At 37.7% G+C, this 26,775-nt stretch overlaps 1 protein-coding gene and 1 pseudogene across 1 annotated transcript in view; both read left to right on the top strand.

Moving 5' to 3' along the window:
- COL8A1 (collagen type VIII alpha 1 chain) overlaps positions 1-26,775 on the top strand; it is a 155,417-nt gene that overhangs the window by 82,601 nt on the left and 46,041 nt on the right. The window contains exon 2 of the mRNA XM_007453209.1: positions 18,173-18,292. The gene's annotated coding sequence lies outside the window, so the exon portion shown is untranslated. The remainder of the gene's footprint in view (positions 1-18,172; positions 18,293-26,775) is intronic.
- LOC103072386 (mitochondrial fission regulator 1-like pseudogene) lies at positions 13,379-14,197 on the top strand (annotated as a pseudogene).

The following is a 26,775-nucleotide window of genomic DNA, read 5'->3' as shown; positions in this document are numbered from 1 at the left end:
GGGGAAAGAGGAGAATCAAGAATGACTCTGAAGTACTGGGCTTACACCATTGGGTAGGTGGTAGAGCCATTTCCTGAGACTGAATAATCCTAATTCAGGTAGGTAGAATGAGTCCTGTTAACTGTTACTCATTTTATTCCTTGCTTTCTTGAGATGCAAGAGGCTATTTATGCTTTCAGCCCTTGGCATCTGTAATGACAGCTTAATGCAAATCTTTTCTGCATGTATCTCAAAACAAGCAAAAATTTATTGGAGCCAGAGATACGTAAACTGTCAGCAAAAAGAAAATAATTCTCCTCAGTATCTGAGAAAATGAAAGAATAAACAAAGGCTTACATTCTGATTTTGCAGTCCTCCTTTGCTCCTGAAACGAGCAACTTGATTAAGTCATTAGTAAATGGGAATGCTACAAGTAGAGTTAGGGTGGGGGCACCTAAACTGTCTACTCTCTAGAACAATCTGCAAAGATTAGTGGATTCCTAGAGACTGCTTCTCTGAACAGCCTATTGTATTTCCATATTTCATGGAGTGTAAGAGACAGAATTAAAAGGTCTTATACATTCACTCTGGGGCACTTCTCAAATTGCCTTTATTAAAATAAAAACACTTTATACTAGTATAACCCTTTCATCTAAAGGTGGAAGAATTTGCAATCAGCAAACTGCTTATTTATTAGGTGATACCCTTCAGAATCTAAATTAAACCTGGTGTGTCACATTGTATACCATACCCTGGCATACATAGGTTGGGAATTATAGGGCCAGAAGTAGCCTGGTATAGAGTAGGGTAATAATTCTCTTAGTAGACTTATTAACTACAACTGATTGGTGCATGAACATATGCAAAAGACTTCCCTGAGAATCCTAATTCTCATGTTGGTTGGGAAGCACCCTGTTTATCTGAATTCCTTCAGCCTGTGAAAGTTTATCCATCAGACCAACCTCTTGAATAAGCACCCAGGGAGCTGCGCTGAAAAAATTACTTCTAAGGCAAACATTCCGTCAGAATGATTAGACCAAAATGCAAATTCATTAACTCTGTGAAAATAACACATAGATTCTTCTAATCATAATGACAGTGGAGTTTTTTATGCGTGCTCTAAAAGGTGCCACAAGAAGAAAGCTTATTAAATAATAAGAATTTCAGTCAGCACATCTTGTCAACAATGCTGGAAAAAATAGAGACCCAGACAGAAAATGTATAGTAAGTAGGTGGTCTTCCTGTCATACCAGATGACTCATCCTCCCCTCAGAAGCCCTCTCAATGGCACAAGCCACAGGTGCAGTCAACCCTCAGCGTTTCTTTGTGTGACATTTGAACTTAAGAAGAAAAGTATTTTGCTAACCCCTTGGTGCTGAATGTTTGACCTTAAAGCTTACGGTTTGTTCCCTTTTTGTCTCAATCCTCATGACTACAAATGCTATTACTAGTCATAAGATTGTTCAGTCCCTTTTAAATTCCAGCCTTGGTATTTGACTCTCTAGCCTAAACATAATAGGGAATACAAAAATCCTATCTAAGGGGCCTAATTCTTTCACCTTTCCTATGAGCTCCAAATTTTCCCAGCTGTATATGGAGCCAGCACCTATGTTAAGTTTTAGCAATATATGCCCCTGAATCCTTCACTGAGCAAGAAGACATTACTAGCTAAAAAAAAAAAAAAAAAGCATAGATTTGTGCATGGACAGCCCTGGAACTGAATCTCAGCATTGCTACTGGTGAGTTAGGTGACTTTGGGAAAGTCATCAAACCTCTGTGTTTTTCACAATAAATGGAAGATACATGAAGGGCTATTATATAGATGATACATATATCATATAAAATTCCTGGTACAAAATAAGCATTCAGTAAGCAGCATATATTATTATCATTGACAACAGCATTCCATTTATGTAAAGGTAGGAACTGACTGAACACTATTTTCCATTTCAGCTTATGCCCGGCAAGGCTTAAAATCTTTGATCTTATGATTGGACTGTTCATGACCACACAAAGGTATGACACATCAAGATACCTCTTAGAACAATCCATTTAAGAGAAATTCAGGCTGTTTTGAGTTTAGTCTGAAAAATCCATCCTAGTTTATCCATGATAAAAGATCACATGGGTGCAAAAAGAATCATAAAGTGTCATTAGACACTCAAAGTGTCATTAGAAATGAAATGGTTCAGCTCATTCTTTACAGATGTGAAAACTGAGGCCCAACTAAGACAAGTAGTGTTTACAAGGTCATGCAACTTAGTGATGAGCTAACATCAGAAGAGGACAAAGTCTCAATTAGGTTTATAACTTAAAACCTCTCCTACTCCAGTGATGGTTCTGATACTTTTTAACTAACGGTGGGTTTTCAGAGAGCTTGACTTGCCCAGTAATACAAAACAGTGATAAATTTGAGAGAGATCACTTTGTGCGGATGGAATTGCCCAAATCAAATATTCTCGAAAAGCTCATCTAGCTCTCAATATTTTATTATTGTTCTGTGTCTTATTCAAGGAGACCCTTAACTACATGGACACATATTGTTCATCAGTCTCCAAAATGTTTCTTCTCTTCTAGCCAGACCAGTCTCTTTACAATCCCACAAACATTTATTCCATTGCCAAATCTTTCCCCATATGCACAATGATCTCCCTTCTCTTCTCTATTTATCCAATTCCTATTCATTCTGCGAGACCTAGTTTTCCATCTCTTCTGTGATGTAATCCCTCACTTGTCTCGCGTCATGAATCTCCCTTTCTTTGGAACTCCTACAGTCCCCAAGGCTAGCCCACAGCGGAGAACACAATTATTACTGGTATCATGTTCTCCCCACTGTTTCTTGTGTATATTATCTTCCCAAGTAGACTTACGGCCCCTTGAAGACAAATACCATGACTTAGGCTTACCTAGTTGCAGTGGAGCAGAACACTATGATGGATGAACTCATAGAAAATATTCAGTTAACACTCAGTTGATTGGGCGGGGTGCAGATAGGAGAACAAATATTTTCTTGTTTCTTTAACCATTCTTGATTAACTTCTGTGAATCCACAAAAGCTAATACAAAAACTTCAAACCAGCAAGTTTGATTGAGGTTTTGAACTAATTAGAACTAATTAGGGAGGACAGGAAAGGACAGCAGATAGGCTGCTCCTAACCCCACCCTACAATCCTTTCTTCGAAATGTGGAGAAAATCCACTTGAGACTTCCCAGATGACTGACAGCTGTTTTTAAATGAGGTTTCCAATTCTGCAGCATCAATTTCTGGCAATAAGTCCACTCCTTAGAAGTGAAAATTTGGGGGGGATAAGAAAAGTATTATTGAATCCATGTGATGAAAGATGAATAATATGAACCTCCATGAGCCAAAATTATTTAAAAAATCAATTGCATACTTAATTGTACCAGAATGGCACAGCTTCATTATATAAACATGAAGCGACACTGGCACATCTTAGGAAAAGACTTCTTATCCTCACTTATTTTCTTTTAGCATGTATTTATTGAGTGTATTTTGACAATGATGATGATAATACTGACAGAATGTTAAATATTAAATAAACATAAAAAAGTTAAAAGACCAGATTCAAGAGCCAAACAGTCTGGGTTTGAATTCTGGGTTCACAACTTGGTAACCATGTGGGCAAGTCACTTAACATTTCTATGCCTCACTTTCCTCATCCACTAAGTAGGAAAAATAATAGTATTAATTTGGAGATTTGTTGTAAGGATTAAAACAAGATAATACATAAAAAAACACTTTAAATGTGTTTTTAAACACATAGTAAGCACTCAGTGAAGATTAGCTATTTACCATTACTATTATTATCATTATTAAATACTTATGATATGTCAGGCACTGTGCCAAGCAGTTTATATATATTTTAGCAGATATAAATTTTGTAAAAATGTGTGAGTGTGCTCACTGATATGTTTCAAACACCAAGAGGAGTTCTTAGCCCACATAGGCACTGAGTAAATAATTTACTCTTGGCCACAGCCTTACAATGAAGCCGGCACCCAGAATATCACAGTGAGCAAGACAATGTCCTAACCTTCAGGTTGGGTGTGGAGGAAGAGGGGCCATGCAGAGAAGACAGACAAGTCAACAGGCAATTCTGATACAGGTTGATTGCTCTGATAAGATAGTACAGGGCATTTTCGAGTAGGTATGAGGAACACCTAATCCAAACTCAAGGAAACAACAAGGCTTTCCGGAAGAAATGGCATCCAGACTGAGACGTGAAGGATCTGTTCACCTGCAAATTAGAAGTCAGGGTATATGGCAAATCCAGCAGGTGAGAGAGTGTGGTCGTTCCTTTTTCTGTGTATAATTCAGCACAGATGAAATGAGATGGGGAGAGAGGAGCCACCAAGGTCGACGGGGCTCTGAGTGCAGTACCAGGGATGTGGATTCCATCCTAATGGCAACGGGGTCATGCTTCCTCCATCCCACTGGGTTCTCAGAGTTCTACCATTTGCTTTGAACTACATTAACTTTGGTATTTATTTGCCTATTTGCAAGTCCATGTTGCTAGAGTTATAATCACTTATGGTTTTCAGATCCAGGCCTGTTTTTGACCATCTTTGTGACAGTGGTTTCTAAGACCAAAGCTATCTTGAACCTTCTGAACCCAAAGCCTGTGGGTGGACAGTTATTATCAGGAATGGATGCAATAGGATCTGTTATTTTTGCCCCAGAACTTCTCATTTGGCTACCTCCCCAGTACCATACTATGATTCACCTGGTCAATCTCTCTCTGCTAAGCTTATAGCAAAAGAGGCAGGTTAACTTTTTGTGCATGGCTGACCCAACCTCTGAATGAGTGTATCTTATATTCTTTTCAAATATTAAATGACAGGTGGAGAATTTTCAGTGAAGGAGATAAGTGGCAAGATGTGGAACAAAATAAGTTTCAGAATCCTACTTACCTTCCATTTAACATGTTCTTAATGCCAGTTTTTACTGTGCATGTATACTATATTACTCTGGACTTCCTAGGTGATCCCCCAGCTTACCTGAATTTTTCTTTCTAGAATTCAAGGTGATAACATTACGTAAGGATAATAATGATATGTAGATCTTCAGCAGGAGATCTCAAGGGAATTTTATATTCACTAAAAAGCAGCCTTTTATATAAATGTGTCATGTCAGTTGGCATAATTACCTGAGAAAACCTAAATTCAAACAAACTTTTCCATCACTGAGCCATGTGTGAATTGGTTTATCATTGAAGAATGAACTCCTTAGTGGTTAAGGTATTAGGAAAATTTTTTTAAAAGGCTATGTGTTCGAAAACTGGAACCGAGTACTAGACTATAAGCTAAGAAAAGGCAGTTGTTGTTTTTGAAATTAAAACCGGTGAGGAAAGCAGATAATTTAAGTCAAAACCTTAGAAGGATGGTGAGGAATTTCAGAGAACCAAAACAAATGGGGGGAAAGACCCCATCATTATTCTCTTAGCCCTACTTTTCCAGCACTGCTTTGTTTGTGATTTCAGTGTAGTGAGAGGGATGAGGGAGGGGAAGACAGTTAAACAAGAGGCAGGAGAGGAGGAGTGGGGAGATGGAGGAAAAGAAAGGGACGAAAAGATGAAAGGCATGGTGGAGAGCATTCTCAGAGCCATTTAGAATTAGGGAGTAGCACTAAAGATAGGGGAGTGCAGTCATGCCATGCCCCTTGCTTACCACCAACTCCAAACACCAAGCCAGGAGGTATGCCTATTGGGTGGAAAGTGCAAATGTTACTCAGGGACATGCAATGTGAGTTATGTGGTACAAGATGGGACAAAGACATGTAAAGAACTGTTAAAAATGTCAGCTGATTGCTAAGCTGTCCAGTCTTTGCTTTGTGCTCAGTTGGTATAAAAGCTGTCATCACAGCCTAGATGGAGAGGGCTGAGAGGGAGAAGAAAGGGGCCTGATGATGCTCACAGGAGGGCAAAGGAAATGCTGCAAATCTACGTAGATCTGCTGTTTGAGGCAGAAAATAAATTGCTGACAATCTGGTAGTAGAAGAAAAGTGGCTCAAGTTTATACAAATATTCATCCTATTTTGATATCTAGAATATGAAACAGACTTCCCTTGTTTAATTAGCTATGAGGTTTGATGAAGAATATTTTTCAAGTCAAGCAAGGAAAAACCAGGCTAATGCATGAAAGTACAAAAGGGCAGAAGAAAGTATCCACCTTTCTTATAAAATCCCTTAGAATATTTCAGCAGGCGCTGGGTTTCTTAAGTGAGGGAGGTGCTGTGGCTAACCCTGATATGCCTTTTGATGCTTAATTCAAAGTTCAGCAGAAGTTTAAAAGGAAATGAAATGTAAACTGATTATTCAATATATAATCACTTGGAGAAAGAGATCCACCCCAAAAATATTTTTGCCATGGACTTTTTTCAGTGCCCTACTTTTGAAAATTCTTTCAATAATGTAAATTAAAAAAAAAAAATTCCATGCTACTTAAGTGTTTGAAATAAAAGAATTGTCTTTTACGGAGAACCCTATGTGTCATCATTTTCTCAATAGGCTTGCTTTAGTATGTGCTTTAAAAGACCCCAGGGCATGAAAGATGGGAAGCATATTCACATGGACAGAGAAGATGAAGAATTACAGGCTCCTTTCCAGTGGACTAAAAGCAATTTAATGAAAACAGTCATATATGATATCAGCAGCCTTACAAAAACATTCAGGCAATAATACACTGAAAAATGATTTAGCGTATGCAAAAACTCATACCCTTTGGCATTAAGGTATCATATAAGCAGAAATAGGTACCCAAGAGGACTTATATTAAAATATGAATACCTCAATAAAGAAAAATGTTAAATAGAGTTTAGAGATTCTTGCTTTAGAAATCAGTCATAGGATGACACACAGTGACACACATAGGATTGCCACTATTGTAAGAATAGTGGTTGTTAAGGGAAAATAGCTGCTCTTTTGGGCCAAAGAATACTTAGAACTTAGTCATGGAATTGCTGAACATTAAAACCTTAAAAATATTTTGTCTATCTTCTCACTTTATAGTTGTGAAAAACAAGACATTCCCCCTCACCCATTGCAATATCTAGAGGTAAATTCTTTCCCAAGGGATTAAGAGCTAGGAAGTGGCCATTAATAGACTGAGACTATCATCTCACCCATTCCAAGAAAACATGAAATATAAATTCCAATTTCTTTTATATTTTTATGACCTAATAAATAAGACCTGATTGGAACTAGAGAAATGGGACATCTTGACATGTCAATATTTGTAGAACGAACCTCATGAAATCAATTATGGAAATTCACAATTTTAAGGGATCTAAGAAGATTATCTTACCTTGAGAAAAAGTCAGAAGTCAAAGGGAAAAAGAAAAAGTATAAATAGATGACATCTGAAAAATCCTTTGTGTCCAGGAAAGAAATAAGCCTGAGGTGTGTGTTTAACAGCTGTATTCAGAAGGACGGCTATTGGGGGCAGTGCTCTCCTCTCTAATGAGGAAAGAAGAGGAAATGAATTTAAATTACAACCAAAGGAATTTAAGTTAGATCGAAAGATCTTACTGGCAGTGAAGGTTTTATAAACCCTGGAAAAGATTCCTGGGGAGGTTTTTAAATTCCCTATCTGGATATATTTAATAGAAGAGAGATACCTATCAGCCTAGGATGGTTGAGGTAGAGACCTGCCTGGAATTAGCTTTCAGCTGAATTCTGTAAATCTAGATTAAGTCCTGACAATGTTCGAGATGTCAAAGACAGCAAGTGCTAGACAATGGCGAAAAGTGTTGCCCCTTATTAAAAAAAAAAAAAAAAAAAACTCACCCAAAGTAATCATTTCCTTGGAAAATCAATTGGCATATGCTAGCTAGTTATGAATGGAATGTACAATTATAATACACTCTGGTTTTTATTTTCTTTTTAGCCTGGTTTCCAGTGGAAAGAAGGCTTATGAGATCTCTCTGGCAGGCTATGCCCTGCTTAATACTTTTTACTTTCCTTCTTTAGGCTGGTTATAACCTAATCTCTTAGAAGAATCTAGACTTAAGTAGCAATACATGTCCATTCAGAGTAATACCTTTGTTTCCCTCCTAATTGAAATAAGGAGGATGATTCCACCAATGCCATCACCTGCTCGCTCCTTACCCTCACACAGACTCCAGCAAGTTCTCTGCAACTTGCAGAATTTCCCCTCATTTCCAGTGCACAGACAGAGCACTTGCACTCACAGTTCATACCAAAATTCTCTAATTTGTTGTACTTCTTTGTTTATACAGCTGTGTGTCTGTTTGCCCCATTGTGTTCACCCCATCTATTGTCTGGTTTTTATTGTGAGCTCCTGGAGGCGAGGCATGGAGTCTGTTTAGTTTGCTTTGCATGACACCACATGTGCACACTGTGCTTGACAGTGATGGTTCCTGGAATGACTGGATGCTCAATCAATAGACTCCACGGATTAATCAAAGCTGGAGGCAGAAGACTAAGACTCAGTTCTTAGACTCTATGTCATCCCATGATCCTCCTATATGCAGCACACCAAAGCCATAAGAACAGTCAGGGACAATCAGGAAAAAAGCAGTATGGATAAGGGTCTGACCAGCAATTGGAAAATCTAATAAACCAGGGTCTGAAATGCACAGAAAGTAAGACTGCATTCATTTGGGAGTTTGCCCACCACCATGACCCTCCTTTCTCTTGTGTATAAGCCCAGTCTTGCAGGTGCTCTCACTTCAGAGCATCATCTGTCAGATTTCAGACACTCCACAGAAAACTATCAAGTTCACAGTCTCTCAACTTTCTTGTTTCTTTATGTTTACAACCCAGATATTTTCACCAGAATTAATATTTTTCCCTTCCCACCAATCCCTCCACAATCCTACTTCAATCTTACTTTATGCCAGCCTTCCTCAGTGACCCAAGAGGACAGAGACAAGTCGATCCACGTTTCTTAGCTGGGTTAAAAATTTCCAGTGCCTGTTCATCCCTGAGTGTCTTCAGAGTTACATCAAAGGACAAAATGATTGATAAAAACCCCTCCCTCAGGAAAAGCACAGAAATGACATTTCATTTAATTCAACAAATATTTTCTAGGTACCAATTATGAGCCATTCACTGTGTGCTGAGGAGAGAAAGGGGAGCAAAACATAAGCTCTATCTTCAAAATGTATATACGTGTGTGTATGAGTTAATTTAAAATTTTATTAAAGGATCTTAAATATAAGAAGATTGCTTTATTGTAGAATCATGGTAAGGATTAAATAATATATATGTAAATATACTTAGCACAGAACTTGTCAAGTAAGACATCCTCAATAAGTAATAACTATTACTATTGCTACTGGGTTATGGCTTAATTTAGGGCAAATTTTTTGTGAAGGCTCTCCCTGGAAATCCAACTTGACCTTGGATTATGGACAATATGTTTGATTGTTATGGGGGTAAGTGGAACCATCACATTCAAGCGCAAAAAAAAAAAACAACTATCATCAAAAACATTGAAGACAATATTTTCCCATCAAAAATGGAGCTCAACCACGTTCTGATATCTCAAGAGTCTGGCTGAAGTCTTTCTCTGTGAAGATTCTGGAGTATTTCAGAACATTGACCATATCCCAAACACACACAGCACATTTTTTCTCCTTCCTGCTTCCTTCTACCATGTTCTGCATCAAAGTTATTCCACAGACAAGTGACTACTAAGATACACTTGAAGTTTTTCACACTTATTTCAAAGGTACGTAAAATGATTATTTGGGGCCATCATTTTAATTAGTTAGCTGTTACTGAATCAGTATCATCAATTAGTCTTCAATAAGAATAAACCCACTTTTAACTGGAGGTGAAACCAAATCAAATTTTACTTGAAAAAGCATTTTTCTTAAACTTGCCCAGAACAAATTGCTTCACAGGTTATCTTAGATGAGGTAGCGTGTTTAATTAATCAATTACTCAATTATTTAATTACATGGATGAATATACTAATGGATCATAATGCAAATACTAAGGTGACTGAATGCAAGGATGTCAAAATAGAGTCAGTCCAAACAAAGGAATTCACTTACTTTGCACTTGTTGGTTCAATTTAAACATTGCTATATAATGCAAAATATCTGGATAACTGAAAAGAGACTCCATATAAGATTCTCCTTGACTATATATAAAAACATAGCCTTAGTCTTTTTCCTGAACTCTGTTGTTTAGAAGATCTCTGACCACACCTTGAATCACCATTCTTACTATTTTATCCTGTCTGAAAGTTATCTAACAGTTTCATTTGAAAAGGGCTACAATTTCTCAGCAAGGATGAGGAGCTTCTAGGAAACGTTTGATATATTTCTAGCAATTGGAAAAGTGTCAGGAGGATGTACCTAGAATGAAAATCTCATTGACTTCTTCCTCTCAATTATCTCTTCTTAACTTGCATTATGAAGGCCTAATTTTAGATTCCAACCACTGAAGCTTCTGCTCTCCAGTTTTCTAAACTAAAGTCACTATTTCTCAAATTTATTTGCATATTGAAGTGTTAATTAATTTCTCACTTCATCCTTCCTTATTCCAAACAGGTAGGAATTTCAGATATACTTTAGATCTTTTCAATCCTTTCTTCTACCAGTTCATTTATACTTGGCTTCTTTGAACTGTGTGAGCATAATATGGGTCTTAAAAATAAAGGAAAATGAGGGCTTCCCTGGTGGTGCAATGGTTAAGAATCTGCCTGCCAATGCAGGGGATACGGGTTCAAGCCCTGGTCCAGGAAGATCCCACATGCTGTGGCACAGCTAAGCCCGTGTGCCACAACTGCTGAGCCTGCGCTCTAGAGCCCGCGAGCCACAACTACTGAGCCCGCATGCTACAACTACTGAAGCCCTCATGCTTAGAGCCGGTGCTCCACAACAAGAGAAGCCACCGCAATGAGAAGCCTGTGCACCACAACGAAGAGTAGCCCCCGCTCACTGCAACTAGAGAAAAGCCCACACACAGCAACGAAGACCCAACCCAGCCAAAAATTTAAAAAAATAAATTAAACAATAAAGGAAAATGAGTGTCTCTCTAACTGCAATGTACTTAAAAGTAGGCCAGTTATCCACAATCCAGAACCTCAGTAGTGGCTTAGTACAACCTTAGGAGATATTTTTCCTCTCTCCTAGTTTATCAGGATTTAGTCATTAATTCAGAATTAACCCTGTTTCAGTAGATATGGAATTTCACAATCCTAGTTTTATCTGAGACATACAACCTTAAGTTTTTATAAAAATCAGCTGAAGGATGAAGGTGTTCCTTCGGATGGGTGGAGAAAAGGAAATGGCCCGCCCACCCCTTGCTCCGGCTCTCCAAACATTATTAATGAGACCAAATCGATGCACCACTCCATGGGACTGTAAGAATAGCTTCCAGGAACCTCAAGGTACCTCACCTAACTGTCCTTCTAAAGCCCTGGCATTTCTAAACAACTTGAATGCACAGTTTCTGTGGAAATCTTGTGCCCAATTTAATAACATTGTTAAATCAATGAACATTTTCCATGCTCCAGACAACTGCCATGAATCAGTTCAGTAAAATACAGTGTCCTTTGAAAAACTTGAAACTAAACTCTGGGATAATGTCAGTGGGATAAAAATAAACAGTTCCTTTGTTTTGCCGATTCCTAATTGACCAATCTTCTTTAATATTGTGTGAGAGAATAGAATCTGTCTTCTGATGACCTTTACTCACTTGTTGCACAGTTTTAAGGATTAAATGAGACCACACAGATAACACAATTAGCAAAGAGACTGGCCCAAAGGATGTGTTTAATAAGTGTGTATTTCCCATCCCTTCAAGAATCATAAGAATGCGGCCTGCCTGGCTGTGGAGGAAGGTTCACAACTGGTGGGGATAGGCTATGTTGGAACATATCAAAACTTGAGCCTGAGTGTCTGAATGTTATATCATTTCTGAAATGGTGTGGCATATCTATAAATAGCAATTCAGATTTTTCTCATGAATTTTATAGAAACAGATCTCATTACTGTAGAATCTTGTGGTCATAGTTGGCCCCGAGACCCAGCCACTAAGGTTCCTGCAGTTCCAGAGTGAATGACACCAAGAGGAACACCTTTAACTCTCATCTACTCAGTGGGGCAATTAAGACATCTCCCCATTCCAGAGGTTTGTTTTAAACCAGCATCGAAAGATGAAACACTGTTTTCAGCACTTTCAGAGCTGAAAGGGGAGTCTTTCATTAAGGTTTGCTCCTTACCCAGTAAATAAATCACATGTTCAGCAACACGAAAAATATTGGTGGGAGGTGCACATTCTTCAATTCAAAGCAAAGAGCCTGTTGACTGGTGGTCTAGTTTTGAAAGCATCTGATTTGACAGGAGAGCTCTCATCACACTACTGAAATAATTTTACGTTGTTGTGATTTCGTTTGTGGGTTTTTCTTTTTTTGAAATTGAAGCAATGTACTTTAATCAGTACCATCAAAGCTTTGAAAAATGTCCACATAACTTACAATGTCTGGTTTTGTTTCAAAAGTACAAAAAGTATTTGCAAGGCATCCAGCAAATATTTATGGATCAACTACCACGTGCCCATCCCTGTTCCAATTGCAAGGGATGTTACAGTGAACAAAACAAACAAGTTCCCTGCTCTCAAGGAGGAGTGGGGAGATAGGAAGGGTTGAATGTACGAATGAATAAAATGTATGATTAAGTAGGGAACGTATAAGGGCTACTGTGCGATGAAAAAGAATTAGATTAGAGATACATGAAAATGAGTGGATGACTTTAGATCAGACGGTCAAGATAAACCTCTCTGAGGAAGTAACATGTAAGTTGGGATTTAAATAGTGAAGAGCCCAGCCATGCAGGGTTCTGGAGGGAGAGCATTCCAGGCACGGGAAGAGCAGAGGCCTGAAAGCGGGGACGAGCACGATGTTTCCCATAAGGAGAAGGCCAGTGTGGCTGGAGAATAAAGGGCAAGGGGGAGAGGGAGGTAGGCAAAGTAAGAATCATATGGGGCCTGGAAGCTGGGAAAGCAATTTAGGTCCAATCTAAGTGCTATGGGGCACTATTGGATGTGAGAGCGGGGCTGTTAAGTGGGTAAATGGCATGATCTGACTTACTCTTTCAAAGTTCACCGCATCCGCTGTGAGGAGAATGGAGCAACAGTAGGTACATTTTTAATGCAACTGGAACCATGGAAGAGTTGTTAATAAGGAAATGTGGAGGGGAAGTGAGGGCGGTTGAGTCTGGGCGCCGCCGTGGTAGGAGGGGCCGTGAGGGGAGTGAGGCCAGAGCGGGGCTCTGAGGAGGAGAAGCCTGGTGTTCCTTGAGACGGCCTGAGGTGAAAGAGTCAGCCTCCAGCCTACCCGAGCCCCCAGAGCTGCCCTGTGCTGCCTTGTCCTCCAAGTGCAGGAGCCAGTTGAAACGTGGGGAATGGAAGCCAATGTGACTGCCTCAGTCTGGCAAAACAAGCCGCAGGGGGCTGTTCGAAGTGTAGTGAGAAGGATGGGTACCAACCTGTGGCTGAAGCCATGTCCCCCGGAATCCTTGGAGGCGCTGCCCAACATCTCTGACCTGGGTCTGAGGGCTGTGCCCTGAGTCCCTACCCTGGCTCACATCGCCTGGATGCTATAGATGAAGCAGAGCCTTCTGCCCGGGTCAGGAGCATACATGGCCCCTGAGGAGCCCCTGGAAGCCCAGCCCTCTGATTGTCATGCAGCGCAATGCCTCAGGGCCCAGCCTGCAGGAGCTGGAGAAGAGGCTCCTGGCCTCGAAGAAGCCCTGCCGGCCCTAAGCCGCCTATGGAGCTGCAGGATGAGCTGCGCCACCTGCGCAGCCAGATTGCTAGAATCGTGGCGTCTGATGCAGTTTCAGCTTCATTAACAACAGATTTCTTACCTCCAGAAAGTTCAAAGGTCTCTCCCCGCTTACCTTGTTTTGGATCTTCATTCCACTCTACAACTTGCTTCGCCATTAGTAACATCGCCGAGGAGACCCAGGTAGACTCCCTGAGCTTCCATCAGTCCTGATTTGTTCTGCCAGCCCTGATATTTGCAAACCAGAACACAAAGCTACTGTGTCTCTCTGTCCCAGGCCAGCAGCTTTGCAGAAATGATGGGTATCCTGAAGGACTTTCACTGGATGAAGCAGAGCCAAGATCTGAACCCGAGTTTATTGAAGGAGGAAGACCCTGCCTTCCTTATCTCTGAGTTTACTCTGAAGGAAGAAGATATCAGTAGAAAAGGAAACTGATGGCACTGAGCTCTGCAAACTCAGTCTCCTGCTCCGGGAATTCCTTCAATAGCAGCCTTCCTCACAGCAGATGTTTCTGCCTCTCAATTAGAAACCTTCTGCAACAGTCTTGCCAAAAGCTTGGACTAAAAGAGAAGAGCTGCATTATATGTTTTCCATATTTCAAAGTTAGCAGAAGCTAAGGCCTGTTTTGAGCTGAGACATGTTGCAGCTAATTGTATAGTTTGGAATGTCCCAGTTTAAAGGGTGAGATAGAAGTTTCTGTTTTTTTCTTGTCCCTGGGTGAAAACAGGTCCTAAGTGAATGACCAACTTTATTGTATTAAACTCTGGACATGTAATATTAATTTATTTTCCAGAAAGTTTGTGCAATGTATACTCCCACTTTACCCAAACCAACATTTAATATTATTTTTTTTATCTTTGCCAATTTGATAACCAAAATTTTAATTCAGTTGTTTAATTCACATTTCCTTTACTTACTAATGAGGTTGAACATTTTTTACATGGTTTTTAGCCTTTTTTTCTTTTGTGAATTTTATGTTCATATAAGTGCTCATTCTTTAATATGGTGTTAGTATTTTTTTCTTGGTGATCTGTAAGAGCTCTTTCTCTAGGAAGGGTGTTAAGACTCTTTGTCAATTTTTGCAGACAAATTCCCAGAGTGACTTTTACATTCAATGTTTAAATTTTTATTGGAAAAATATCACACGTACAAGCAGGTATGCTCCAGTTTTCTGTTGCTGCATAACAAGCCACATCAAAATGTAGTGGCTTTAAAACAACCAACATTTTATTGTATATCACAATTTTATGGGTCTCAGCTGGGAGCTTTTTCTCTCTCATGGCTTATTCACCTGGTAGATTGGCTGACCTGAAGGGCCTCAAATGGCTTTACTTGTATGCTTAGTGCCATGGCAGGGATAGAAAGAAGGCTGAGCTCGGCTGGAATTGCCAGCTGGAACACCTAAATGTGGCTGCTTCTGCACGGTGGCCTCAGGGTACTCAGACTTCTTAATTGGAGGCTCAGAATTCCAAAAGACAATATTCCAGAAACAAGGCAGCAACTTCCTGGCCTTTTATGACCCAGACTGAGAAGTTACATAGTGTCACCTCCGCTGTGCTCTATGGGTCAAAGCAGTCACAAGCCCTTCCAGATTCAATGGGAGGGAACACCGAGGAGGGCCAAAGAATTTGTGACCATGTTTTCAAACTTCCATAGGGTACAAAACATTTTAAAGAATAAAACAAATTCCACTTCACCTTTTAAGTTGTTTATAATGTTTTTAGTAAGCAACTGGTTTTTAAGTACTTACATTAATCTCTTTCTTCTTCTTTGTGATTTCTTCCATTGCTTTGTAATTCATTTTTAAAAATTATTTTCAAAGTGTGTGTCTACAAAATCAAGGACATTATCCGTTACTATATTGGGAGAAATGACTTTATGGTCTTTAGATACTTTAAGTACTATGTATTCTGGCTGCATTCTCTTAATATAATTCTTAATCCTTTTCATCTTTAAATTTCCATCAGTGATACATTGGAAAACTCATCTAAAAATTCAGGTTAGCCATACATTTTATTATATAGTTGCTGTGTGGAGGGGGAAAAAAAGAAGTGTGACTAAATAGTTCTCGCTTCATACTTTGCCACATTTCTGGTTCATTCTTCCAAAATGAACTGAAATGCAATGAGCTACATTTGGTCTGTGTAGCTAGTAGTTCCCATCAGGTGTTGCGATGGTGCTCAAATATTGAAAAATTTGATTCATTTCATAAATGTGATTGTAGCACTCTTTCTCACAGTGTTCTGAATGACAATGCAAAAAGGTGTCCTCCTATAACAGCATTTAATTAGTAATTATTTTAAAGGACATTCTTCTGGCTAATAGAGAGGAAAGAACTCCTTGTAAACATATATTGTAAAAACTCAATAAATGCTAAATGATGATGCTCATCTCATGCTCTAAAAATTTAAGTTGAGATCTTTTCAGTTATTTTCTCTGTTTCCAATAGTGCATTTCAAAAACTGGTTTTGTCTTCTGATTATGGAATTGTGAAAGCTGTGCAGAAAGAACTAAATTGAATAAGATGTATGATACACACATAATCATGATCTTCAGTGTTTCTATTTATCATGTGTATCTTTCTCCTATTTTATTTTCACCATATCCAGAAAAAAAAAATTGGAGGAAGAAAACATTGGAAAAAATCTTATTGTCTAATGCAGTTAATCACCATGAGGGCGGGGGTCATATCTTTTTTGTTTTTTTTTCAACATTCTATCTCCAGCACTAAGCATTGTGCCTTAGCACATAGTAGTGCTTAATGAATATTTAGTGAAGAATGATTTGGGTAGAGGCACAAAAGTATTTACCAGCCTGTTCCTGTGACCTAGTCTGAATCTAGAGAGTTTCTTTTTCATGGAGGCAGCTATGTGTGTGGAGCATCTCCTCCATATCTGTTTCCACTACTTGCTATTCATACCACACAAGCAATGGACTGGAAAAGTCAAGCCCTTGAGTCCATTTACCATCTGAACTTTATTATGAGAGATCATTTGAGATTCCATGGCTTTCCAGAGACAAAAGGTTCTCAAATCACCTATGGTTAGCCCAAACTTTATTTATGTCTGAATATGCACAAGTTGAGCCAAAGTTCAGAATGCTGCTGGGTCCACCCGTCAGGCCCGAGTACACGTCAGAGGCTGGGCCTTGTGTTTTGAGTACACTTGTGTTTTATAGACATTCAGCAGCTAGAACCATTCAAGTAGTTCTTCATTTTGTGTTGAACACAGAATACAGGTAAAGTTCAGAACTATACTCTCCAATATAGTAGCCATTACCCACAAGTGGATATTTAAATCCAAATTAATTAAAATTAAATAAAACTAAAAATTCAATTCCTCAAATGTACTAGCCACATTTGAAGTGCTTAAATAGCCATTTGTGGCTAGTGGCTACCATATTGAACAGTGCAAAACGAGAACATTTCCTTTATCACAGAAAGTTTTACTGAATAGTACTGTTCTAGAATACATCATTTATATCACATTGCAGAAATTCTAAATTAGATACCCAATTCTGCACTTATTTCCTAATCGACCAATCCTGGCTTTCAAATCTTTTTATTTATCTAAGTGTCTAAAGCTTCCCTGTTTAAATCTTTTTTGAACAACAAATATAAATAATATTTCCTAAACAAGTCTCTGTGAAATATACCAAAACAAAACAGAGACTATCTACTATGCAAAACACAGAGTTAAATTTCTGAAATTCAGTTTAACTGGGGAGAAGTCCCATATGACTCGTAAAAAGTCTAAATTACACATGGTTTATAAAGCATACTCAACTAAATTACATCAAAAGCTCAGACGAAAACCTGAAAGTATTGCTGAATTAAAGCTCTACCAGACCTGATTTGATACATAATAGAGAATAATTTCTAACTCGAATACTACTGTATGCAAATTGGATGGAAATGTGTTGATGGCAGAGATCACTCCTCTTAAACCTAACTTTTCTCCCTGAGGTATTACTTCCTCATAAATTTCCTTCCTCTGTAGCAACTGCCCACATCCTTTCTAAATTATCTGTAACCTGTATTAATGGAAATTAAATTAATGGGAACCTAGCACATAATATAACCATGAAAAGCAATAACTGTATACTAAAAAAAAGGTTTATTTGGACAAAAGCTATATATAGTATATGTGTAAAAATAAATAAGTGCATATTTGCATACACAGAAATACAAAAAATTATTCTCTCTCCTAATCAGCATACAAAGACCTCTAATATCAACTAAATGTGCACTTACATTTCGGTCAATAACAGCATCTTTTATTGAAGTGTGTCTTTATACATTGCTGGAATGTAATTTCTCCTATGATCCCAAAACAATACACTCTGATAATAATCCAGCTTCTTGTTGTCTTTCCAATTGAGTAAAAGTATCCTCTTTTTTTTCTACTTCAGAAGCTGTTCCGGAAGTGGAGTAGCGTCGGGTGAAGAGACAGAAACCAGCCCCAGACGTGCCACAGGAAGGCACAAGCAAGGACGGTAGTCCTCGATTCCGCAGGCGGGCCGAGTCTATATGTAAGTGTGAGAAGCCATGGAGGGCGCAGTGGCCTGGGGGCCGGTGGTCCACAGGCGCGGCAGCTGCGGTGGCAGAACTCACTGTCGCTGTTCGGGAGACAGGGGCTGTTGGCAGACCCTGGGGTACCCGGCCTGCCTGCAGGTCCTATCTCCCACCTTCATCTCCACTGCAAAAGCCTTGAGACCATCGCTACTAATGCCAGGTTTTTAAATCCCTGAGAGTAAAATACATGTGCAGAGTGTGATTCGAGCTGATTTTTAAGCCCAGGCATGTTGAATAGAGTCTTAAAATAATCATTGCCATAGGACCTGACTAGATATCCAAGTGTTCACCAGATGCTAGAAGCTAGATTTTGCAAAGGAAAATTGCTAACTTAAGCTTCTTTTCATGATTCAGCAGAGGGTTTTAAGTAATAAAAGATCTGGAGATTTGTAAAATAAATAATTCCAGTGCAAATGGGAAAATTAAAATAATCTTATCATCTCTCAGTCATGTCTGTATGTGCTTTTCTACCATTATCAAATTTCTCTTAATTGGCCCAATTTTTTTTCTGGCTGATACTTTACAGTTTTATGAGTTGTAATGAAGAAATGATTCCTATACTACCAAATGTAAAATAGATAGCTAGTGGGAAGCAGCCACATAGTGCAGGGAGATAGCTTGGTGCTTTGTGACCACCTAGAGCAGTGGGATAGGGAGGGTGGGAGGGAGACACCAAGAGGGAGGAGATATGGGGATATATGTATACATATAGCTGATTCTCTTTGTTATAAAGCAGAAACTGACACACCATCGTAAAGCAATTATACTCCAATAAAGATGTTAAAAAAAAAAAAAGAAATGATTCCTTTCAGATGACTGAAGTGCCATGTACTAAATTTTCCTAAAGACAATCTAGGATGTATGAAACAGAGCATGATATAATGTGTATGGTTTCATTTATATACAATATTGAATATATCAACAGTGAAAAATAATAACAGCATGCCAGAATTTCTTTTATTCCTCAACAGATCTCTCAGTAGAAGCAATTAAAATATAAAGTACATCATTAACTTTTGAACTTCGACAGAAAAAAATACCATACATTTCTGATGGGTAGACATTATCTCATAGTAACCACAGCCATCTTATGCATGTTACCCTTGCCTGGTTTTAAGTGTGACTTCTGGACACACAACTCAATGTTTCCTAATATCTAATAGTACAATGGCTTTTTATAGTCTACTTAATTTTATTTAGTAATTGAAAGAATGAAGAGTTAAGATTCCTCAGATTTTTGTGTTCTTGCTGGGGGTGCACTTGAACAAAAAGAAAAACACAGCATCTAGCCCTATAGTTAATGCACATGACCACATCCTGTCTAGAATGAATCCATTCAGAGTTCCTGGAGAAATGCAAATACATTATTCATTTTCCTAATGTATCACATTTTACTACGGGCACCACTAACTCTATCAAGGCCAGATGTTAACCAAATGAAATATTTATAATGCAAAACCACTGAATTAAAAAATATATGCTCATTTAAGCAACAGGTTATAGAACTCAAGCCAATCACATATTTTGGAGAAGCTGAAGGAGGACGCATGACGTGTGTTACATTCATAATGTCAGGGTAAGGTTCTGAACTCAATCCAGAGAAACTGTATAACTGTTGCAGCCAACTAAAGCTCAGCTGCTTCCGGATTTCTTGTAACAAAATCTTGCTGCCAAGGGCACTGATGGGCTCACCCAGTAAAAAATTACAATAATAATGTTAAACTAAATCATAAAAATGCAGAAGGTGGTTATTATAAGGCAGAGGAAAGGAATTGCTTTTAAAGTTATGATGGAAATAACAAAAATACAGTTTATTGAACTTTTAAAAAATTAAACTTTGTTTTTAAACTAGGGTGCAAAAGCAAGAAAATGTAAAGGTTGTTCAATAAACGATTTCATTCAATGGTCAACAGCAATGATTCAGCAAGTGAAAATAAAAATTATATTTATTTAACATAGTCAATTCAGGCAGAACTGAAGTTTATATTCTGAGAGTTTTCTAGTAAAATAACCAGATGAAAGTCATTTTTAAGGAGGAGTTTTGACTGAAAGGGAACAAAGAACTTGAATGCATGTCTTCTCAGTGAAAATGAACTTGGCTTATGCTTAATTTCACATAGTATAAAATTAAATATTTCATGTGGTTTTTAAGTTCTAGGAAGAAATTCACTTGAAACAAATGTAGAAAATGACCAAAAATTTAAATATGAAAACTATGACAGACTTACATTTAGGGAAATAGATCATAATAAGTAATCCTCTGTATGCCCTCCAAAAGTAAAGAATGTAAGTTTTTAAATTATTTTTTGGATAATCTGGAATTTCCTTTCTTATCATCTTTATACCTTCTGAAAATATAGATTCCTGAATCATATATCATAGACAGTTTGGTAGATTCCATATTTTCCTCAAGTTGAATAACATATTTCTAAGTGACATTTATCAGAGAAACAAGCTCCATTTGCTCCTTGAAATACCTGATGTGTCTTACACACAGTAAGCACTAAATAATATGCTGAATTGAATTATTTCCACTTTCTGTTCAGAGATTAATGTGTCTCTTGGATTCACACTAGAGAGATGGTGTCTCACACATGTGGATTAATGAGCTACATCTGTAACCAAAAATATCCATGGAAAACCTGCTGAATTGATCCATATCTGTTTTATTAATCAAGCTCAGTGTGGAAGGGCTTTCTTGTGGTTGTACTGTATTTTGGAGATAAATAGAGTGGGGAAACCACACTTCAATTTAGAAGTTGTTCGAAACATTGAAGAACGTAGGGTTTTGTATTATATGACAGCAATAAAGTCCAATCCTTGATGGTTGTAATGCTGATATATAAGTATATAAATATCCTGTATGTATAATTTTACTGCAGAACATTATGACAGTGGCCAAGGAGACCCTAACCATTTAATATGGAATTTACTTCTTGCTGCCACTCTCTTCCTTCCTCATTTTTTAAAAACAAAAACGTTTGGGTTTTATTTTTAAGCCAGCAAGTTAGGAACAGCCGATAGTTGAAGCAGATGGCTAGAAGTCAGAAGTCCCAGATTCTATCCTTGATTCTCCTACCAACTGGGAATGTGGCCTTGTGCAAGTCATGAGAGTAAATCTACAATAAAAGGGGGTTATAATGCCTTACACATGCATGGTGCTTTATGATCTTACATAGCACTTTCAAATATGATATATTATTTAACCTTTTTCACAGCCTCCTAAGACCCAGAGACACTAAATCAATTGTTCACAGTCATCTCAATATCAAATGTCAGAGCCAGGAACAGACATATATGAGGATTCCAAGCTGGTCTTTGTCGCCTTTTCTCTACACCACACTGCCATGCTATGGTACCTCCAAAGCTAGGCTGTCCAATATGGTAGCCATGGGCCACATGGGGTGATATGGCACTTGAAATATGGCTAGTCCCAATTGAAATGTACTTGATTGTAAATTTACACACAGAATTTCTAAGACCTTGAACAAAAAAAATAATGTAAGCTATCTCATTAATATTTTTATATTGATTCCACATCAAAATGATAATATTTTTGATATCTTGAGTTAAATTAACTGTTATTAAAATTAATTACACCTGTTTCTTTAACTTTTTTAACGTGACTACCAGAAAATGTAAAGTCACATACATGGCCCACATTGTTTCTGTTGGTCAGAACTGGACTAGAGGATTCCATTGTTCAGAGTCCACAGTACGGATTTCACAGTCCTGGACTTCTTTACACACCTGTCTTGATGTACCTGAGACCAATTTCCAAAGACTGTCGAACATAGAGCAATGTAGATTTGCAACAATAATTCAGTCATTCTTACCCATCTTTTATAGGCAGGAGAAAAGTCAGACTTTGTTAGTTGATGCCTCAAATTTCTCATTCATTAAAAGGTCTCATTTTATACTTGTAGAATGATTGAAAACCTTACAATAAAAGTACCTTGGGGGGCTTCCCTGGTGGCGCAGTGGTTGAGAGTCCGCCTGCCGATGTGGGGGACGTGGGTTCGTGCCCTGGTCCGGGAGGATCTCACATGCCACAGAGCAGCTGGGCCTGTGAGCCATGGCCTCTGAGCCTGCACATCTGGAGCCTGTGCTCTGCAATGGGAGAGGCCACAGCAGTGAGAGGCCCGTGTACCACAAAAAAAAAAAAAAAAAGTACCTTGGGAAGAACTATAAATTATATTTATGACTCTGTAGCACACCTTATTTTAAAATGTGTTCCCATTAAACATTATGAGTGAATGAGACATTGGACTATTAGGTGATATAGGCAATGTAAAATAATAAATATATATAAATTTATTATAAAATAGAGTATATTTTATTCCCCCACCAACTCTTTAAGATATTTTATATATAATCTCTAAAGAAGTAGCTTATTTCTGCTTTGAAAAATCGAAGTGAAAGACCTCAGGAAAAATGGGTTCATATTTAGGAGAAAAAAATATGTATAGCAAAAAACAATAATCAGGCTCCCTGACTTCAGACTATACTACAAAGCTACAGTAATCAAGACAGTATGGTATTGGCATAAAAACAGAAATACAGATCAATGGAACAGGATAGAAAGCCCAGAGATAAACCCATGCACATGTGGTCACCTTATCTTTGATAAAGGAGGCAAGAATATACAATGGAGAAAAGACAGCCTCTTCAATAAGTGGTGCTGGGAAAACTGGACAGTTATATGTAAAAGAATGAAATTAGAACACTCCCTAACACCATGCACAAAAATAAACTCCAAATGGATCAAAGACCTAAATGTAAGGCCAGACACTATAAAACTCTTAGAGGAAAACATAGGAAGAACACTCTATGACATAAATCACAGCAAGATCCTTTTTGACACACCTCCTAGAGAAATGGAAATAAAAACAAAAATAAACAAATGGGACCTAATGAAACTTCAAAGCTTTTGCACAGCAAAGGAAACCATAAACAAGATGAAAATACAACCCTCAGAATGGGAGAAAATATTTGCAAATGAATCAACTGTAGCAAAACTACAATGAGGTATCACCTCACACCAGTCAGAATGGCCATAATCAAAAAATCTACAAACAATAAATGCTGGAGAGGGTGTGGAGAAAAGGGAACCCTCTTGCACTGTTGGTGGGAATGTAAATTGATACAGCCACTATGGAGAACAGTGTGGAGGTTCCTTAAAAAACTAAAACTAGAACTACCATATGATCCAGCAATCCCACTACTGGGCATATACCCTGAGAAAGCCATAATTCAAAGAGTCATGTACCACAATGTTCATTTACAATAGCCAGGACATGGAAGCACCCTAAGTGTCCATCAACAGATGAATGGATAAAGAAGATGTGGCACATATATACAATGGAATATTACTCAGCCATAAAAAGAAACAAAATTGAGTTATTTGTAGTGAGGTGGATGGACCTAGAGTCTGTCATACAGAGTGAAGTAAGTCAGAAAGAGAAAAACAAATACCGTATGCTAACACATATATATGGAATCTAAAAAAACAAGTTATGAAGAACCTAGGGGCAGGACAAGAATAAAGAGGCAGACATAGAGAATGGACTTGAGGACACAGGGAGGGGGAAGGGCAAGCTGGGACGAAGTGAGAGAGTGGCATGGACATATGTACACTACCAAACATGAAATAGATAGCTAGTGGGAAGCAGCCGCATAGCACAGGGAGATCAGCTCGGTGCTTTGTGACCACCTAGAGGGGTGGGGTAGGGAGGGTGGGAGGGAGACGCAAGAGGGAGGAGATACGGGGATATATGTATACATATAGCTGATTCACTTTGTTATAAAGCAGAAACTAACACACAATTGTAAAGCAATTATACTCCAATAAAGATGTTAAAAAAAAATAGCCCACAATACTGAAAAGTAAAACCTATTTGGCTTTTATTATGCAGTCTCAGGCACTATACTAAGAGTTAGACCAAGATTATCTCATTTAGGGATTTGAAAATTAGCAACAGAGAGCAGAACCAACTTTTAATGGTTAAAAATTCTTAACCATTACTGCCTCTTAGGTCAGTGCTGTTTGAAGTCACAATGTGAGCCGTGGAGACAGTATTAGAATATGAGGGAATATTGGGCAATAAGAGCAGAGCTCTGCCCTCAAAGAGGACACAAGTTGGTAGACTTGTGAACATGTTTTTGAAAATACATGCTTATAAACAAGATTATATGAAGGAGGAATTACTCTTCACTTTCTAAAGGTTTCTTTATGTTACGATAGAAATCTTTATAGCAATGTTTTCCAGTGTGTTAAAACTTACCTGTTATTTATAAAGCAAAGGTCTCATGTAAAACAAAACTATATAATATGAGTTTCAGAGCTTTGTTTTTCTCTATGCAAAATACCCACTTGGAGGAAAGTAGGCTGAAATAACCTTAAATATTTTCTGAAAAAAGAAGAAATGAAGCCAAATAATCAAAAAGGGAATCTAAATCAAAATGGCACTGGAAATCACAAAACAGTGAAAACTGAAGAGTTTTATAACTTTTTATACAATAAAAATAATAGGTTACCTTTGAAGGCTGACATTAAAAATTGTGTATGTAAGCTAATTACATATTAATATTTTTAAAGATTTCAAAATATATAACTTATTGCCAGTTTCTTAATGTTCATGCTTACCTGGAATGAAATTTTAAAAAATATTAACAATAGCCAACTCTAGGTAGCAGAATTTTAGATATTTCTGTACTTATTTATACTTTTTTGTAATAATTCCAGAATAAGCAGGTATTGCTTTTATAATAAGTGAATAGAAAATTTATTGTAATCAATTCAAAAATTGATTGCAAATGAGAAAGGCAAAAATTATCTTGGAGGGAGCATAAAATGCAAATTTTGTTCTCAATCACAAAATTTTAAAATAATAATATATTTTATAGGTTCTTCTTTCCAGTCATTATTGCCCTGCCTTTGATTCAAGATAAAGCAACCTGTGGACTACTCAGTTTCTCTAGACAGTGAGGGTGAAAGGTAGATTGGGTTTCCTAGATTTTCTTGAGAAAGGAATTTACCCTCAGCTGTGAACATGAGCATAAAGATCAAGGTTGTAATATGAGCTCTTAAAGCTCAAAGTTATTATTGCAGCAATCAGAAAAGCAGAGCATCATGTAAAGCGTACCTCTTCACCATAAAACAAACTGACCATAAATCATTTCTAATGGTATCTACTTAAAACTGGCCTTAGACCTTGAGATGTATAAAATGTCATGTGAGAATATATTATATAATCATATCTTTGAACAGGATAGGGTCTTAGTGATGCTAAAAAGTGAAATATAGAGCTATTTTAGGCATCTCTTTCAAATATTCATGGAGAAATATTTAGTCTGCTAACTTCTTTTATGACAACAACACTAAAATTTTACTACAAAGAAAACTCAGAAATGAGTTCCTTGTGCCATTTAATCATTAAATCATAAATCCACAGACCATTAGAGCTGAAAGGGACCTTCTAGACTATCTCATCCAATACCAGTATTTTACAGATGAGAAAACTAAGAAGCATAAATTATTTTCTCAGGAAAAAGTGAAACCACTGAAAAATATCCCAAAGTATCCAGGAATTTCTGTAAGCTTTCATAGGAAGGAGTAGGTATTTCAAATCCTACCAGAACTTGATAGTTTGGTTGTGGGTACTCCTGGGCAAGGAAGAAAATGTACTAATATTGGATAATATTCATATAATATATGAAAAACACATTCACAGTGAATGCCTATAAAGTAAAAACCAAAAGCATAACAAAGCCAATGATTTCAGACTAGATCACTCACTCATTACTCAGCTTCCTTTCTTCAGTGAGTCAAATAATTGAAAGGAGCTTTCTTTGCCACTTTTCAGACACAAATCATCTATTATCCTGGCTACTTCCACAGTTGCTGATAGACCAAAGAATAATGGGACATTCATTACTTGAGTTAAAAAAGAAAGGGTGTCAAAATCCTCCTGATTTTATACATTTATGAAAAATATGCTTATAATAAAATTATATGTATTAAAAACATATTCCTCATCCCCCCAAAATACATACTACACATTATGGAGATTGTCCTGGAACAAGTAAATATTAAGACTCTTTTTCTAAGTTTGTCTAAGAAACTGAAATAGTAACACTTGATTTCAAGGAAAATAGGACAATGCATGTACTTGTACTGTCATCTATAAAATAGGAAGAAGAGTAGATTCTCGCAAAGCTGTTTAAGGATTAAATCAGTAACAGTTGTAAAGTGCTTAGTTCAGGGCTTGGTACATAGTTAACATTCACTAAGTGTCAGATAGTAGTCCTGGTAGTGATATTATTATTTAAAACACGATGACTCCTCCAAACACACCCTTCCCCTCAGTCAAACCCTTGAGATTCGATTCCCCTCACTGTTTCATGGCACATGCTGACCCCTCTTTCCAAATGTTCTTTC

This window comes from Lipotes vexillifer, unplaced genomic scaffold, assembly GCF_000442215.2.
Source record: "Lipotes vexillifer unplaced genomic scaffold, Lipotes_vexillifer_v1.1 scaffold963, whole genome shotgun sequence".
Taxonomy (NCBI): domain Eukaryota; kingdom Metazoa; phylum Chordata; class Mammalia; order Artiodactyla; family Lipotidae; genus Lipotes; species Lipotes vexillifer.
This window is presented reverse-complemented; position numbering and strand designations above follow the sequence as displayed.